The sequence below is a fragment of the Cupressus sempervirens genome, chromosome 3 (assembly GCF_028749045.1).
Source record: "Cupressus sempervirens isolate cs-2001-9-10 chromosome 3, ASM2874904v1, whole genome shotgun sequence".
Taxonomy (NCBI): Eukaryota; Viridiplantae; Streptophyta; class Pinopsida; order Cupressales; family Cupressaceae; genus Cupressus; species Cupressus sempervirens.
Genome location: NC_143120.1, coordinates 90,841,271 through 90,857,129, shown reverse-complemented (window position 1 = coordinate 90,857,129; position 15,859 = coordinate 90,841,271).

Sequence of the window (15,859 nt, the reverse complement as noted above, 5' to 3'; positions counted from 1 at the left end):
TTAGACCATGCTGAGTCATAGTGAGTGTCAAGCCACTCATGTGCTGAGTTGCTCAAGTGTCGAGCAGATAGTATATGTCGAGTGACATAAGAGCTGAGTAAACAATAGATGCCAAGCAATACAGGTGTCGAATCATAGCAAAGAGATTAGTGTCTATCAAGCATTAGAGAATTCAAATGCTGAGTAAGACAATTTTGGCATATTTGTTTGTAAAGGCACAAAAAACTATTTAAACTATTTTTGAATCGACTTAAGATTTAATTTTGATATTTTGGACATAAGGACGAATCTCTAGTTGGATTCCCTATGCAATTACATGTAGCCAATCAGAAAATGGGAATGATTAAGCAGCAAAATGGATGAATCTTAGCCATAGATTCATACCTAACCCTAAGTCACTAAGTCTTCTTAAGGAGGACAAACCCTAAACTCTTTAGAGAGAGTGAGTGTGTAAGGAATTGAAGGAGTGAAGAGAGAAGTTTGCATGTACAAATAGAGCATTCATGGTGGTTTAGAAGTTATGAAGTGAAACTACATTGCAGAATCAGTTAGAGTAGAACAAAGGATAGAGACAAGGATACAACAAAGAGACATCTGATCAAGAAGGATCAAGAAGACATTGTTTAGAGGTCTTCTGTTATCAAGCAATGAAGTGCTAATCGCATGATCAAAATTGAGACATTCTAACAGGTGATTTCAGTCAAAATATCTTAACAGAGTAGTCTTAATAGGTTGTATGGAATCCTCTAACAAGGTGCTTACTTAGTTGTAAGTTAAAGTCATTTAGCAAGGCACACTTCTAACAGGGTGTTGAAATCCCCTGACAAGGTGAAACCTAACAGTCTTTGTAAGCCTTTAATAAGGTAGACCTTTCATAGAGTAGATCATGTTTCATGGTCAAAACATTGTAACCTTCATTGGATACACTTATTACTGCACTAGTGAAGATTTGTGGGTGTCATCCCCATCCCAGTTTTACTTTCTCATTGGAGGGTTTCTGGGTAATCTTATTTGGTGTCATATGTATATGATTGCTTATGTGTTTACATGATTTACATGTATATGCTTTACATGTTATCTCAGTTTACTCGTTGAATGTATGAGATGGATGTATGGTGAAAGTTTTATGGGTCCAAGTTTAAAGTATTGATTCACCCCCACTCGCCCACAAAAGTTTACCTTTCCTATTATAATTCTAACAATTGATATCAGAGTTTTATTCTCTGAAAGAGAATCTTTGCAGCTTTGAGGAAAGATCTTGAAATAGAAGTCTAAAAGTTGGGAAAGACTATTAAGAATCGAGGAATTGAAATACAACTCATTCTACATCAACTAGATGAAGCAAGAGAAGAACTAAAGTAATATTTGAAGAGAAGGAAGAAACTTGCTATTGCAAAGAATGACACACAATACAAAGAGATAGACACTACTAAGCTATTTGCAGATGGAGATTCCAATGAATTTGATGCAGCAGTTGTAGATTTAATGGAAAATAATAGAGCCCAAGATGAGGAAATCAGAAATCTCAAGTTAGAGCAAGAATCACAAGCTATATTGCTATGTGAGGTGATTGAACAGAAGAAGAAATCCATGGATGACAAAGCTATGATTGAACAAGACAAAAGAGTTTTGGCCAATAGACTAGAAGAGAAATCATAAGAATTGACCAAGATTTCCAACATGCAATTGGATACTCTAAGTCAAATGATGAATGCCAACTATGAGTTGAATGTCAAGGATATTGAGATAACTACATTGAAATTGTATAATGAACAATTGCAAAGTGACCTAAAGAGAGAAAAGTAATTTGTTGAAAGTTTCAACAAGCCAAATGAAGCCATCAAATACTTTGAGAAACTATTAAGATCCCCTAGATCCAACAACGATACATGTAAACTAGGATACACAAGTACTGAAGAAGGAGAATCATCCAAAAGTGCAGAAGAAAGGAACAAAAAAGGTAAGATCTCCAAACCCACTTGTCATAATTGTGGTAAGAAAGGACATACTGCTAATGTGTGTAGGAGTAAGAATGTAAATTAGAATGTCAAGCCTAAGAACACGGTTCATTGCCATAAGTGCAACAAACAAGGTCATTACGCACATGAATACAGAACCAGGACCATGCATACACAAAGATATGAAAGATATTGCTACAATTGTCAGAAGTATGGACATAGAGCTTTTGAGTGTAGATCCAAACCCATGTGATCATCCAACAAGAAAGAAAAGGTAAGGAACAATAGCAACTCTTATAACTGGGATTATAATACAAGGTATAGCTATCATTATTGTCAAGAATATGGACATGTTCCTGAGAATTGTATTAGGACACACTTTAGTGGCAACTACCAAAGGTGGTTGAGCCAAACCACATGTTTTAGCTGTTTGAAGATTGGTCACATCAGTAGGTATTGTCCAATTAGGTCAAAGGTACCAAGTTGTGAATATGTTCAAGACAAAGGCAAGCTAGATGTTGAACACGTCAGAGATGAAATGAACAAGACATGGAAGAGAAAGGATGATTGAAACACACTAAATGGAGAAGAGATCACTTCATCCAATGGGTCAGGTGATCACATCTCATCAAACTAGACAATCAAGGGGTATGTTGGACTGATACTTAAAGGTTATATCATACATCAGTTCCAAAAGGACTTAGCACTAAAAAGATTACATTAGCATGAATAAAGATGCAAGATGTTGTTAGAAATCCAAGATAAATATTTAATTTTTTCATGTTGTTGCTAAGTATGAAATATTTCCTATGCATGCTGAGTGAAATGCTAGAAGATGTCGAGCTTACAGACTAGCTAGTTGATGCTGAGCTTGTAGTTTTTGTCAAGTGATTGAAATGTCAATGGATGCTGAGTGAGCCTAAAATTGGTTGATCCTGTACCAACACTGACTAGGCTTAGTGAGGTGTTCATCAAAGGATGTGATGATATCCATGTGGCATGATGTTGTGGCTCATTTTCATGGTGTGCTTGCAAGGAAGATTGTGTTAATGTAAATTGATCACTCTAATGTGCACATGGAAAACCACATCACTTGGTGATGTGGTTCTACTAGTAACCTACATGGGATGTTGCATACAGAGGGGTGTGGCTTAAAAGGACAATAATTGAAAAGGTGGTCAATGACCTTTTTAAGGATGGCTAGAGCCTTTATGACCCCACTCACTAAGTTGAGTCAATGACCTTTTTAAGGTTTACAAGAAACACATGGGTAGGCCACACCCTCCTTTATTAAAGTGCTCAAGCCTCTATATTTTCAAAAAAAAAAATGCACTTAAAAAATGCATTCAATAAATTTTCTTCTTTTTTTCTTTTTCTTTTTTGGAAAAATACTTTCTACCTCGCTTTGTGTATGAAGCAACCATGGAAAAATAATGTTTCCACAAAGTTTCCTAAAAATGAAATGAATAAAATTTTATATCAAAGTTTGTTTCTTAAACCTTTTGGATGCAATGGCAAGATCCTTTTGGCATGAAAATGATCCATTTTCACATTTCCCTCTAGATATGAGCTACAAACATGAGCATGTAACTTATGCAAATGAACTCTAAATTGGATAAAACAAAAGCCAATCTTGACTTTATAGAGCCTTTTGGATGCAACCAAACAATTAAAAATTTAGTTTGAATCTTATAGAGAGCTACAATCACCAAAAATATATATATGCAGAAATAGAGATTACTGGATCTTCAAAAATCTTATTTGGTTTCCAGATCTTAGGAAACATAAGAGAAATAAAACAAGATTTTATAAGAACTTTGAAATCTAAACTTCTCAAAATAACTCTGATGCCATGTTAGAATTTGCCAAAAAATGGAAATAACACAAAATCCAATTGAAAATGTTAGATCAAAATTAGAAACAAAATTAGAAAAATAATATTTTTAGACAATCATGATTTTATATTCTTAGAGGAATAATGACATCAAGAAAAATATCTCTTATGCTATCCAATCTATCTCTAATATATCAAATACATGAGAGATAGCATGTTTATGTAGACAAGAGTTGGTAGGAGGCTTGGACAAGGTTCAAACAAGTGTCTCAACCTAGAGGAAGTAGAGTCTTGATGGAATCAACTACCTCCTCTCTACAAGGATAATCTTGGTTAGAAAGTATAGTCCACCAAGATTATTGGGGGAAGGGGGGGGTGGATTGAATCAAATATGTAGTTAAAACAACTCTCAACATCCTCATTATTTCTGAAACATGTAAACAATAGATTCAACAACAATAGAAAGATAACCATATATAGTAGCACCAGATTTGTTAACTAGGGTCACCCTTGATCAAAGGGAAAACCCTAATGAGAATGATGCCCACAAGATGATGTACTAATATAAATGTTCCTTTTGAAAGAATGGACCTTGTTAGGAGTCAATGAATTACATTCAATACATATGAGTCTTTGTTAGGAGACTTTGAATCCTTGTTAGGAGTTGAAAGGAAGACAAAAGTATCCATTGTCCAAACAACTTTAGTACTACCCTCACTGAATAATACAAGAGTACATCAACAATTATTCAACAACAACTTCCCTTGCCAAATATAGTTCCTTGTAAGCTCATTGTGCCTCAACTACACCAATCTCTTCTCTGATCCAAAAGATATTCACATGTAACTTCACATAATACATCAAATAGATGTGATAACATATCACACTTTACATCAGAGGAAAATATCTTTCTTTTATACCAAGTCCTAGAATAAATTATTGAGTCATCCTTGAGGCTTTCCCAATATACAATGATAATATATGACCAACTTAAGATATTACATTACAATATTACATCTTTTCACAATTACAAGTAATATGTCAATTCATAGTCTTCATCACTTTCTATTCACTGACCATTTGAATGTGTGTTATTAACCAAAGAATCTTCATCATATCTTCAACCTCTATCTCATCTCACTCAACTAGATTCCATCTCTTTTAGAAGATAAAATCCAAATGCTTACCAGAAATTCTATTTGAAATATACCTTCAACAAATCCTTCCCAACTCTATCTAATCTTCATATTTCTGTATATGCTCTTAATTGTAGCATCTAGACATACTCTAGAACATAATCCCAAGTGCACAAAAGCTTATCCTTAATCCTCAAATTGTGCAAAGCCAAACTATGTCTCCAACTCTGTCATTCTTCACAGAATATCTAGTATATTCACATCAATGACAAACTATGTCATGAATACAACACACAACCATTGAATCATGTCTCTAACACTGCTAGGATACTCCCCTATAGGAATACCATCAACATTCATGCCAACAATCTCCCCCTTTGGTATTGATGACAAATACGAAAAACATCTAAGCTCCATGAATACCAAATATGTCTATACTCCAACTGCACCCACATTCATGTTGTCCATAAATATCATTTATTTTGTAACCATCATGTGCAAGGAAGGTATTAATATCCCACATACATCAACATATTTTTATATCCTCTTCATCAATCAACATGAGTCTCTCCCTCAGGAACATCTTCCCCCAAAGGATAATATTCCATGTGTTAATCTCCCCAAACATGTTAGATAACTAGGGGAGTGAATAAGTTATATCCAATTATCTCATAGTCCCTTAAAACTTATCAAAACTATCAAAGGATCATAAAGATTAACAACAATAACTTCATTCACTTAGTATACTCATCCATCTTAATACTTAACTCATTCATCCACTTCCTTACAAACTTTTAACAAACTATTTTTGTATTATTGATTGGAAGTAAGTTTTCGATATCTTAACTATTATCAAGTTGAGGTAAACTATTAAAACTGTAAAGTATCTTGCAACACAAACAACATTCACACAATTTTGACACTAATATTTAATGTAGAAACCCTATTAAGAGAAAACCCATCTGGTACTGGAAACTCAAATATTTCACTCTTTTGAAGTGATCTTTGTTAGGAGACAACCTTATTAAAGGTTACATGCACTTTGCTAAAGTGACCTTGCTAGATGATTTCACTAAAAGATCATCTAGACCTTATCACTTCATGTCCTTGACTAAAAAGAGTAGCCTAATTTAAAGGACTTACAAACACCACTAATTGATGTTACCATATAGGGTTTCACAGACTTGTTATGTCCACTCATTAATTCTTGGATTTTTTGCTATAATGATTAAATAATAATATTATAAATTGATATGTAAAGAATAGAAATTACCTTTCCTTGTTTAGATCCATATTCTTGATCCTTCTCTGTCTTATCTATCTCTAGGATTTTCCTTCACTCTATACTCTAACTTGGCTATATAATTCCTTCTCTTTCTCCTTTCACTACTAGATTCATCTAGCTCAACAATCTCCTTTTTCTTTCTTCACCTTTGTACTTTGATCTCCTCTTAGAAATATGATCAAAAGAAAACTTAATAATATCAACCATTACCAACAAAAACAAATTTGAACCAACAACCTAAATTTTTCTTGTTCTTTTCCTTGAAATAGATTTCTCAATGCCTCCAAATCCTTCATCTTTTGTTGCTTAAAAAAAATTGTCGATCTTAATTTTACAACATAATTCCTTCATACAATGAATTTAGACATATAGAAAATAGAACTTTACGAAGAATTTTGTGTCTATCCTTATCCTTCTTCAATTTCCTTCATCTGATCCTTCTTGAATTTTCCTAGCCATAGATCTCTCAATAAAATTTGACTCTCGCTTTAGACCTTCTCAAAATTTTCATAATTCTATCAAAAGTCAGCTTCAGATTCCAATTTTCCAAACATTTTTTAGTTGGGTGTCACTCGATAAACATTACATTTACTTGGGCAACATATAACTCAATTAATACTAACTTTCTTGTGCAACATTATGTTTCACTTCTTCCTTTACCAATCTCTCGAGCAATACTTTAGTCACCTAGTAAATATAGTCTCCCTTCATTAACCTTGTGACTCAGTTAACCTTGTAATCTTCAATACTTCTCAACAATACATGATTGTAAAATAATAAAAACTAATATTACATAATCATTATCCATCTCATTAAAGTACCCATTGAATACCTTATATATCAACTCTTTCTTCATCATACTTTCTTGAAATCATCTGCATCAATCAAATGATATGGTACTTTCTTGAGTTAGCATAATGTCTATCCAACTAAGACTTTGACATCAATGACAATATAACAACAATATGAATCTCTTACATACATCAATAGCACCATCTCCTCATAATTTTCCACTATCAAATATAATATTAGTTGGGGCTAACAATATCCCCCTTTGGCATTGATGGCAACACATAATATAAGATTCTACATTAAAGAGCATTACATAAGATAATAAAATGTATGCTTTGTCAACAATACAACTTTGCAATTTTGGTTCTTCAAATTGTAACTCTGTAACTCGGTCTATATCTTCAGTAACAACAAAATCTTCAACATGTTCAACTTTACTCCCCCTTTTTCTATGATCTCATAGTTTAGTTTCATTCTTTTGTCATTTTCATCTCCGTCGCTTCAACTCTATAGCATTTCCCTTTTGATCCTTTGTAGTGACTTCTCCATTGAATTCTCTCCAAGATGAGTACCCTCCCCCTTTGAAAACAAAGCCAAAGGTCATTAAATTTTTTTATCATGAAACTTATAAAGCCTTGTAGTTATTTGTGTACCTTGCATGTACAGATTATACCAATTTCATCACAATTAACTTCATAAGTACTCCTAAAGTGTAAATCACTTCTACATTAACTCTAAAAGGATATTACAATTCATCCATAAATTGATGCAACATGTAACTTCTCCTATTAAATTTTGGATAGGGGAAGGACCCCAAGTTTACCTCTTAGATGCTCAAAAGAATTCTTAAGCAATGGCTGGGTAAATATATCAACAATTTGTTCTTTAGAATTTACATTCTCAAGCCTTACTTGCCTCTCTTGACCTTGTTCCCTGAAGTAATGATACTTGATTGATTATGTTTTGTCTGAGTGTGTACCACTGAGTTTTTTGATATATTTATAGCACTTGTATTATCACACAAAATAGGGAAAGAATCACTTACTTCTTCTTTCATTCATTTCAAATAGTTGTTTGATCCATACAACATTTGAACAATTAATTTCAACAACAACATATTCAGCTTCAACAATAAATTGTAAAATACAACTTTGCTTCTTGCTTATCCATGTTATCAACCTTTCTCCTAAAACGAAAAATCCTTCACTTGTTCTTTTTCTATCATCAACATTTCTAGCTCAATCAACATTAGTATGGATTTTAAGATTAAATTCATCCTTGTGTTTACACCATAGGCCATAATCTTTAGTTCCTTTAAGATATCTGAATATTCTTTTCACAACAGTCATATGAGTTTCCCTTGGATTAGATGAAAACCTTTCAACAATTCCAACAACTAAGGCAATGTTTGGTCTAATATGTACAACATATTGTAGCCTTCTAATCATAGATATGTATTGTGTCAGATCAAATTTACTAGTAGTGTCTTCCTTTGACAATTTCACTCTAGTCACCATAGGTGTACCAACTGGTTTAGATTCATCCATCCCAAAAGTTTTTAAAAATTTCTTTAGATACTTGGATTGAGTAAATTAGATGCCTTTCATTATTTGTTAAACTTGTAATCTAATGAAAAATTTAATATCTCCAAACATTGACATTTCAAATTTAGTACTCATTTGATCAACAAATATCTTACTCAACATATGATTTCCTCAAAATATTATATCAACAAAAAATATTTTAGCAGTCAACACTATATCTTGTGATTCATTCTTCAAATACAAATTATTGTTATCACTTGTTCTAGAAAACCCAAAAATTGATCAAATATGAGTCTAACCTTTCATAAGATGCTCTTGGGGCTTATTTCAGTCCATACAATGCTTTGTTCAACTTGTGGACCATGTCCTTGTTTTTAGGTTCATCAGATCCTTCAAGTTGTTCAATGTAGACTTCCTTTTCAAGTATTCAATTCAAAAATGCATGACTTACACTTATTTGATAAACTTTGAATTTCTTGTATTAGCGTAAGCTAGTATGTTCTTACACCTTCCAATCTTGCAACAGGTGAAAAAGTCTCACCATAGTCAATTCATTCTCGTGTATAGTCTTTGCAAACCAATTTAGTCTTGTTTCTTACCACTTATCCATTACCATTCAGTTTGTTTCTAAAAATCCACTTTGTTCCAATCATATTCTATCAATAGGTCTCAGTACAAGTGTTTAGGTATTGTTCTTCTCAATTTGATCAATCCACTCATTCATAGCATTAATCCAACATTCATCATCTAATGTAGCTTTTACTGATCTAGGCTCAAAGTTGTCTATTAAACATATACCTTCTCTTATATTGCTTCTTGTTTGTACTTCATCACTTCTATCTCCAATTATTTGTTTAGGTAAATGGTTCTTCCTCACATATTTGGCTAATATAGCTTCAGTTCTTCGATTCTCATTATTTTTGTCACTCAGTAGAAGTTTAGCTTCATGCTTGGGTTGTACTATCTAGTGCTTAGATGTGGCTCTCTATGACTTAGTAAACAATTTGGTGGCAATGACTCTGTATTGTAACTTAGGTAGAGTGTCACGTGCCTCATCATATACATAAAATAATTTTTTGTAATCTTTAGGTTCCTTCTTACTTTCTAGATCATTTATTTCTGTAAATTCATCAAATCTTGTGTTTGCAATTTCAATCATCTTGTTAGTAGCCTTGTTCAAAAACTTGTAAGTTTTTCTCTTAGATGAATATCCTAGGAATATACCTTCATCTCCTTTAACATCTAGTTATTCATTCCTATCATCCTTATGAATGTAACATCTACTTCAAAAACTTAGATTCAGTGTATGACCATATCATAGCTCATAGGGTGTCTTGTTTGTTCCTTTCTTTAATTGAACTTGGTTGAGAGTCTATACAAAAGCATTAATTGCTTCACTCCAAAATATTTGAGGGACCTCCTTCCCAATCATCAATGTCCTTGCACAATCCATGATAGATGTATTTCTCCTTTCAACAAAGTCATTCTATTGTGGTGTCCTAGGTGCAAATAAATGCCTTTTGATACCATTCCTAGCACAAAAGTTAGTGAATTTATTAGACATAAATTCACCACCTCTATTAGTTCTTAAACATTTCAATGATATACTAGTTTCCTTTTTAACTCTTTCTTTATACCACTTAAACATATCAAAATCATGTGATTTCAATTTCATGAACATTACAGTCATCATCCTTGAAGAATTATCAACAAATAATATAAAGTATCTATCACCATAGTAACTCTCAATTCCAATTGGATCACATAAATCAATATGCACTAGTTCTAGAATATCATTTGAAGTGTGTGGCTTTGTAGAAAAACTTGACTTTGTCATCTACCTAAGTGGACATTCTTTGCACATACCATTTTTCAAGTTTTTGCAGATTTGGTAAGCTTCTTACTCTATTCTTTCTACTGATTTTCACCATATTTTTAAAGTTTACATGGTACACAATTTTATACCATAACCATACATCTTAAATTCTAGAAAATAAACATGTCTTAATTGTAGGATCAAGGTAGAATAAGTTGTCTTTTGATTATATTCATGTTCCAATCAGTTTACTTTCACCATTAAAGATTTTGACCTTCCTTTTCTCAAATTCCAACTTGTGACCTAAGTTATTGAGCTAAAAAACACCCAAAATATTATATTTAACTCCTTGAACCCAATATGCATCATCACATCTAATCTCATCATTCACCATTAGTGTTCCTTTACCTTTCACTGAGTATGGAACATCACTACCAAACTTAACTATTTCACCATCATCAATTTCTTCAAAATTTTCAAATTTACTTAGATTACCAGTCATATGATGTGAACAACCACTATCAATAATCCATGAATAATTCTCATTAATATGTGAAATAAGGGCAGTTTCATTCTCACACCTTTCACCATTTGGATCTTCTTTGATTGCAAGATAGACCATCTCAACTACTTCTTTGTCATCATGAGAACCTTTCATGGTGTGCTCTTCCTTAGCAATGTAACATGACTTCTAGCCTTTGTCTTTGCAATCCCTATTCTTCCTATACTTAAAATCTTTCTTGTCATTTCTATCAAACTTTCCTTTTTTAGGACATTTAGCAGAAAAGTGACAAACATTATACATTTGAAACAAATCAAGGAAAGTTTACCTTTGTATTTACCTTTACCTCTTGATAACCTTCTTGTAAGAAATGCTTCAATCTCATCTAGACCTTCTTCAATTTTAGACTCACTTTCTTCTTTTGTTTTCTTCTCTTTCTTTGGATTTCTTATGGTTGGTGAAGACTTAAAAGCATTTCCATTGCAACCATATTGTTATCATAATTTCTCAACTCAAATATAGTCAATTGACCAACTAGACCATTAAGTGTCAGATCATTTCCAGGAATATCTATTACTTGTTGCATAACTGAAACTTTGATAGCATAAATAGGAAAACGAGTTCTCAAAACTTTACTTACAATTTTAGAATCCAAGATGGATCCTCGAACAACTTTAGTTGCACTCACAACATCTTTTATTTGGTTTACATATTGCACAACATTTTCACTTTCTTTCATTCTCATATCGTCATATTTGCTCTTCTTACATTGTCATCTCCTCCATAAAAAAGCTTCAATTTATCCCATATTTTCTTAGCATTGGCATAGTTCTTGACATCATCAAACTCAACATCATTGAGAGCAGATGCAATATCAATCATCATACTATTATGATTCCTTTTATCATTCATTTTTTCCATAGTCAAGGGACCAACAGGCATCACATATTCATTATCCAACCAATGTGTGACATTATCTCCAATACCTAAAAGATACATAGCCTCATTTGGTCTTGCTATGAGTAACATTTCTCTTTGTTCAGCTTTGGTGGCTCTCTCTTATACATCCTGATCTTTATCTCCAGTTCCTTTAAACTTATTTCTTCAAGCATTCTTCTCTGATATGAAATTTTTAGATAACTAAGAGGGGGCAGTGGGGGTGAATCTATTATATCCAATTATCTCACAATCTCTCCAAACTTATCAACACCATCAAAGCATCATAAATATTAACAACAATAAATTCATTTACTTGGTATACACATTTATATTAATACTTAACTCATTCATCCACTTCCTTACAAACTATTAAAAAATTGTTCCTTGTATTATCATCTGTCATTAAATTTTTAGTAATTACCTAGTTACATTTTAGTTAATATTGAGTTGTAGTAAATTGTTAAAACTCATGTAAACTAGCTTCCAACACAAATAACATTCACACAATTTTGGTACCACTATTTAATATAGAAACCATGTTAATGAAAAACCACTTGGGATTGGAAACCCACAAATTTATTTCTTCTGAAGTGATCTCTTCTAGGAGACAACCTTGTTAAAGGATACATGTACTTTGTTAAAGGGACCTTGTTAGAGGATTTCACCAAAAGATCATCTAGACCTTATCATTCCTTATTCTTGACTAAAAAGAGTGGCCTAATTTAAAGGACTTACAAACACCACTAATTGATGTTACCATATAGGATTTCACAGACTTGTTAGGTTCACTTGGTAATTCTAAGATTTTATGCTAAAATGGTTAAATATTAATAGTATAAAATGATATGTTAAGAATAGTAACTACATTTTCTTTTTTACATCTTCATTCTTTCTCTTTCTCTATCTGATCTCTCTCTCGTGGATCTTCCTTCACTTTGTAATCTAACTTGGTTTTATAAATCCTTCTCTTTCTCCTTTCACTACTCAGCTCACTTGGCTCAACAATCTCATTTTTCTTTCTTCACCTTCACACTTTGATATCCTCTTAGCAATATATTCACAAGAAAACTCAATAATATCAACTAGTAGGAATATTAACAACTTTGAACCAACAACATAAATTTGTCTTGTTCTTTTCCTTAAATAGATTTCTAACTACTTCTAGATCCTCCCATCTTTTGTCACTTAAACAACATCGTCGATCTTAATTTTACAATAAAATTCCTTCATGCAATGAATTTATACACATAGATAGAACTTTACATAGAATTTTCTGTCCATCCTTATTCCTCTTCAATTTCCTTCATCAAATCCTTCTTGAATTTTCTTAGCCATGGATCTTGCAAAAAACTTTGACTCTCACTTTAAACCTTCTCAAACTTTCTATAATTCCACCAAAAGTTGGCCTCAGATTTCAATTTCCAAACTTTTTCATTTGGGTGTCTCTGAACAAACATTACATTTACTCAGATGACATATAACTTGGTTAATACTAACTTTCTTAGGCAACACTATGTTTCCCTTCTTCCTTTACCAACTGCTTGAGCAATACTATAGTCACTCGGTGAATACAATCTCCCTTCATTAACCTTATAACTCGATTAACCTTGTAATCTTCAATACTTCTCAACGATACATGACTATAAAAAAATCAAACCAATATTTAATAATAATTATCCAACTTATTCAAGTACCCATGGAATACCTTACATATCAACTTTGTCTTCATCACACTTTCTTCAAATCTCCTTCATCAATCAAATTCAATATAGTACTTTCTTAAGTTAGCATAATATCTAGCCAGCTAAGACTTTAAAATCAATGTCAATACAACAATTGATATGACTCTCTTGCATACATTCATAGCACCATCTCCTAACATTTTGCCACTATCAATTACAATATCAATTGGGGATTAAAAAATATACATATCAAAGGATTTTTTCATGTGCTACTCTCCCCCATTGACATTAATAACAAAGGTATCATTATATCAATTTTCTATGTATGATCTACAATAAGCTCAAGTATCCAAAGACACTATTAAATATCAATTACCCAAAGTCCTTCATGAGACAGCTCAAACATAGATACTCCCGCAAAGGAGAAGCATCAAGCATCCAGACTAGATAAAGAAATAGTGCTCTGTTACCACTAGATTGATGCAATCTCTTCATCAACTACTCAAGAGTAAGTTGGGGCATAAACCAAAGCATACCTCTCAAATAATCAAATGTGTCATTTGCCAAAGGTTTTGTAAATATGTCTTCTATTTTCTCCTTTATGCTAGCATACTCCAGTCTGATCTCTTTCACTACAACTTTCTCTCTTAAAAAGTGATAGTTAATAGATATATGCTTTCCCTTTGAATGTAATATAAGATTCTTTGACATACTTACAATGCTTGTGTTATCACAATATATAATAACATGCTCTATAAACTCAATCCCAATGTCTTTTAGTATTTTCTTCATCGAAATAATCTGATTACAATTTTTTTCCTACTACTGCATAATCTACTTTTGTCGTACTCTATGAAATAGAATCTTGTTTCTTTCTTAGCCTAGAAACCAATCTTTCTCCCAAGAAAAATGCTCCACCACTGGTGTTTTTTTTTTTTTCATCTATGCTTCCTTTCCTAATCTTCATGAGTGTATGTGAAATCATTTGATCTATCATACCATAATCCATGATTAGATGCCCCTTTCAAATATCTAAAAAATCTTTTTATTGTTGCATAATGTGTCTCTTTAGGATCTGCCTGAAACCTTGCCACAATTCCAACTACACTAGCTAGATTAGGTCTAGTATGTGTGAAATATTACAATCCACCAATCATAGATATGTATTTTTTTTGTTCAATAGTAGGGGATTCATCTTTGCTAGATATTTTGCATCCAACTATCATAGGTGTTCTAACAGGTTTAAAACTTTCCAAACTAAATTTCTTCTTTAAGATACTTAGTGTGATGTGAAAATATTGTCATTATTATATACAATCTGCAATCCCAAGAAATATTTCATCTTACCAATCATACTCATCTCAAAAAGATCTTCATCTCTTCTAAAAATACCTTGCTTGCTTCATCATTTCCTCCAAAACTAATGTCATCCATAAATACTTCAACAATCAATAAGTCATTGTCATTTTTTATAAAATACAAATTATTATTAGCATTACCTTTCACAAATCCCAAACTTGTCAAATACTTATCCAATCTTGCATACCAAACTCTAGGTGCTTGTTTCAATCCATGCAATGTCTTCTTTAATTTGCATACCATATCATCTTTGTCTTTCAAAGGAAAACCATTTGGTTGCTCAATGTATACTTCCTATTATACTTCTCCATATAGAAAAGATGATTTGACACCCATTTGATAAATTGTGAAATTCTTGTTAGCTGCATACATCAAAAACATTCTTACTACTTTTAATCTAGCAAAATGTGCAAAACTTTCTTCAAAGTCAATTACTTTTTATTGTGAATAACTTTTACATATAGGTATTGCTTTTTTTCTTAAAAAATCACCTTGTTCATTCATCTTGTTTATGAATACCCATTTAGTTCCAAAAACATTCTTATCCTTAGGTCTAGGAACCAATTCTCATTGTTTTTTCTTTTCAATATTCTCTAGTTCTCCTTTCATATCTTTATTCCAATTATCATCCATATAAGCTTCATAAACCTTTTTAGGTACAACTTGAGAAATCAAAGACACTTCTTCTCGTATTTGTTTCTTGTCATCAATCCTTTGTCTCTGCTTCCAATGATATGTTCAATAGGGTGATTCTTTATCAAATTTGGTTAGGTGTCACTGTCTCAACTTTGATTTTTGTTCTAGGTTCTTCTCTCTTTTCTTTTCTCTATACTTCTCTCTGAATTTCAATCTACAAATTAGTGTTAGTCTTATAAATTAATTTATACTCAACATTCTCTATGTTAGGCCTTGGATTAGTCTCTTGATTAGAATTATAATAAGAATCATTTCCTAAATTCTAAACTTTTCATCAACTCTCACATTAGCATTCTCAACAATAGTCTTAGCTCTA